The following is a 4,587-nucleotide window of genomic DNA, read 5'->3' as shown; positions in this document are numbered from 1 at the left end:
ATGTATAACAAATTCCTTGGGTCATAAATAATGTTGCCATGTTTCTAAGGTCCGAACAAGAGCATATAATTCTTTATCATAAGTAGAATAGTTCAGACTAGGCCCACTCAATTTTTCAGAAAAGTATGCAACAGGTTTTCCATCTTGTAATAACACACCTCCTAATCCAATTCCACTAGCATCACATTCAAGCTCAAAAGTCTTATTGAAATTAGGAAGTTGGAGTAAAGGAGCATGTGTCAACTTATCTTTCAATACCGTGAAGGCTTCTTCTTGTGCGGTACCCCAAACAAAAGGCACATCCTTCTTTGTAAGCTCGTTGAGAGGTGCAACAATGGTGCTGAAATCTCTCACAAAACGCCTATAGAAACCAGCGAGGCCAAGGAAACTCCTCACTTGTGTGACCGTTTTGGGCTGCGGCCAACTCTCAATAGCTTCAATCTTGGCTTTATCAACTTCAATTCCCTGTGGAGTAACAACATAGCCAAGAAAAGATACTCGGTCGGTGCAAAAGGTGCACTTTCCAAGGTTTCCAAACAAACGTGCATCACGTAGAGCAATAAAAACAGCACGTAAATGTTCCAAATGTTCCTCCAAAGATTTGCTATAAATCAATATGTCATCAAAGTAAACTACCACAAATCATCCAATGAAAACATGTAAAGCTTCGTTCATTAACCTCATGAAAGTACTAGGTGCATTAGTTAACCCAAAAGGCATGACTAACCACTCATATAATCCAAACTTAGTTTTAAATGCTGTTTTCCATTCATCTCCCAATTTCATACGAATTTGATGGTATCCACTACGCAAATCAACTTTGGAGAATATTGTAGAGCCACTCAATTCATCAAGCATATCATCTAACCTAGGAATATGATGACGATAACGAATAGTAATATTATTAATGCCTCTACAATCAACGCACATACGCGACGTACCATCCTTTTTCGGCACTAAAATGATAGGAACAGCACAAGGACTAAGGGATTCACGTATATAACCTTTGTCGAGCAGTTCTTGTACTTGACGCATAATCTCCTTCATCTCCTCTGGATTGGTACGGTATGGTGCACGGTTGGGTAGCGAAGCACCGGGAATTAAGTCAATTTGATGCTCAATCCCTCGAATAGGTGGTAATCCCGGTGGCACGTCTTGTGGAAAGACGTCAGCGAACTCCTGCAAAATGTTAGTGACAGCAGGGGGCAAAGAGGAAGGCACGTCCTCGAATGAAAATAATGCCTCTTTGCACACAAAAGCATAGCAAACAGATTTGCTAAAATCTAGCTCATCAATATCAGATTTGGTGGCAAGTAAACATGCACTTTTCAATTTAATTTCAGAAACAACAGTAGATGGTTTATTATTAGGCTTCATTTGGTGCTCAAATTCTTTTGCCACAATCTGATTTTCACTCTTATTTATCTCCTGTTTTGCTTTATTAGCTCTATTAATATCATCTTTCAAAATGGAATCAAGAGTCATAGGAAGCAAAGTAATATTTTTATCGTTATGAACAAGAGTATACTGATTGTTTCTACCATGGTGTACATAATTTTTAGCAAATTGCCATGGTCTACCAAGTAATAAGGAACATGCTTGCGTATGTACCACATCACAATCAACATAATCAACATATGTAGAGATACTAAAATGCACATGAACAGTATGTGTTACCTTAATCTTGCCGCTGTTGTTGAACCATTGGATGTAGTAAGGATGTGGATGTGGTCTTGTGGTGAGAGATAGCTTCTCCACCATCTCCATGCTAGCCAAGTTATTGCAGCTCCCTCCATCTATGATCACGCGAACAGAACGTTCCTTCACAACTCCCTTCGTATGGAACACATTATGCCTCTGATTTTGCTCAGCTTGTGTAACCTGCACACTCAAAACACGTTGAGCAACTAAACATTCATACCTGTCAGCATCTTCAAGAGCCATGTATTGCGTCTCATGATCAGAATCGTCTCCACCGTGTTCGTCACGTGTAATAAGAGCCAAAGTCTCCTCATCATAGTCACTAGCGGACTCATACCCACCATCCTCAGTAACAATCATCACATGCTTAGATGGGCATTCTCTCGCATAATGAACTCCACCCTTGCAACGTCGACAAATAATATCATGTGTTTGCCCTGTTGATGCCATGGATGAAGAAGAGCTCTTTGCAGGCCCAGAAGGTGTGCTCTTGGCAGATAGTGATGATTGTGCCTGCTTTATTGTATCACGGTTGGAGGTGGCAGCCGACGGAGGCGCCGGTGTAGCAGAACGTGTGGAAGTAGATGATGCACGTGGTGTCCATGATGAAGGTCGACCTGCAGAAAAGTTAGTCCGCGCCAATGCCTGTCGATCCTGCACTTCACGTTCAGCTTTACAAGCAAGATGGAATAAACGAGTGATATTAGTATACTCCTTATACTCTAGAATCGTCTGAATCTCTCTATTTAATCCACCTAAGACCAGCAACTTGACACGACGATGCAACCGCAAATTCAACAAAGCAAAAACCCTAAAAAATTATGCAAAGGCTCAGATTGGTTCGAATATGATGAACTAACCCTAATTTTTTTGTGTGGCTTTTTCGTGGACTGTAGGTATGAAGAACAGACTCGATCTAGTCTATGAAAAACTGTAAAATCTCACCGAGCAACCTGGAAATCTAATACCACTTGATAGAGGCTAAGGTGTCCCGATGTTTCGATGAGATGGTGGCTATCGTTTTCTGTGGGAGTCGACCTTGACGATCCGACTACGAACGTGCGAGACTCGCGCCTTAGCAATCGCTAAACCAACTTCCGAGGGTTATTGACCACGCCGGAGCACGATCAACCTGACCACGAGGGTCTGTTTCCTGCGAACAAACGAAGAACAAGCAAGAAACTGAGATTGCAATCGGGATATTGCGAATATAAGATGAAAGCTTTATTGATCAAGGTGGGGTTCTGTGACGTCTTGGTCTGGTCGTTGGGCACAAACGAAGTACGCGAAGTTGCAGCTATGGCGAACTTTTAATCTAAACAAAACCCAAAGTCTAAACGATGCCCTAAGGGCTGTATATATGGAGGAAGAGGGGGGGAATTTCGTGGCCCTTGAGGGTGGGGTCCGAAACCAACCCTAACTCTTGTTTCCCCACACATACGGACTCTAAAAATAGCCTATACTTAAGTATTTTTGAAATTACATGGGCCTGGCCCATTAATAAGGTGACGCAGCACCTAGAATAGCCTATGGACGAATATTATGAAGTGGCATCTTGTATATTTCGTCCAAGGCTTCATGCACTCCTTATGGCGGCTTCAAAGTCCTGAAATCATCACTTGTAACTCCGTTCTTGATCCCCTTGCGCATGCCATCAACTCCATGCGTGTTCTTGCTCCAATGTTCATCCTTCTCCAAGCTAGGCCCTTCATTTGTAAGCAAAACAAATGTATCCAATTTAGGCAGCATCATAATCTCATGAACATTAGAATCATTACCAAGAAACGAAAGTACCTGGTAATTTAATTGGCGTGCGCGAGCTCTAGTAATTGGTCCAGTATATGTAACAGTAGGGGCTGTGGGTGTAACAATGGTATTGATGTCCCCATCATAGATGGAGCACTAGAGCTTGCATACCTTGTTAGCATTCTTAAGATCGACAAAACCTTCCGGCTGCATCATATACAATTCTTCCTTAAGAAAGCCGTTAAGGAATGCCGTTTTGACGTCCATTTGCCATATCTCATAATCACAGTATGCGACAATTGCTAACATGATTCGGACGGACTTCAGCTTCGCTACGGGTGAGAAGGTCTCATCGTAGTCAACCCCTTGAACTTGTCGATAACCCTTAGTGACAAGTCGAGCCTTATAGATGGTAACATTACCATCCGTGTCTGTCTTCTTCTTAAAGATCCATTTATTCTCTATCGCTCGCTGATCATTGGGCAAGTCTGTCAAAGTCCATACTTTGTTTTCATACATGGATCCTATCTCGGATTGCATGGCTTCAAGCCATTTGTTGGAATCTGGGCCCGCCATTGCTTCTTCATAGTTCGAAGGTTCGCCGTTGTCTAACAACATGATTTCCAAGACAGGGTTGCCATACCATTCTGGTGTGGAACGTGTCCTTGTGGACCTTCGAAGTTCAGTAGCAACTTGATCCGAAGTACCTTGATCATTATCATTAACTTCCTCTCTAGTCGGTGCAGGCACCACAGGAACATCTTCCTGAGCTACGCTACTCTCCGGTTCAAGAGGCAGTACTTCATCGAGTTCTACTTTCCTCCCACTTACTTCTCTCGAGAGAAACTCTTTCTCCAGAAAGGACCCGTTCTTGGCAACAAAGATCTTGCCTTCGGATCTGAGGTAGAAGGTATACCCAATGGTTTCCTTAGGGTATCCTATGAAGATGCATTTTTCCGACTTGGGTTCGAGCTTTTCAGGTTGAAGTTTCTTGACATAAGCATCGCATCCCCAAACTTTTAGAAACGACAACTTAGGTTTCTTCCCAAACCATAATTCATACGGTGTCGTCTCAACGGATTTAGACGGTGCCCTATTTAAAGTGAATGTAGCTGTCTCTAGAGCGTATCCCTAAAATGA

Source organism: Triticum dicoccoides, chromosome 4A (assembly GCF_002162155.2).
Source record: "Triticum dicoccoides isolate Atlit2015 ecotype Zavitan chromosome 4A, WEW_v2.0, whole genome shotgun sequence".
Taxonomy (NCBI): Eukaryota; Viridiplantae; Streptophyta; class Magnoliopsida; order Poales; family Poaceae; genus Triticum; species Triticum dicoccoides.
This window is presented reverse-complemented; position numbering follows the sequence as displayed.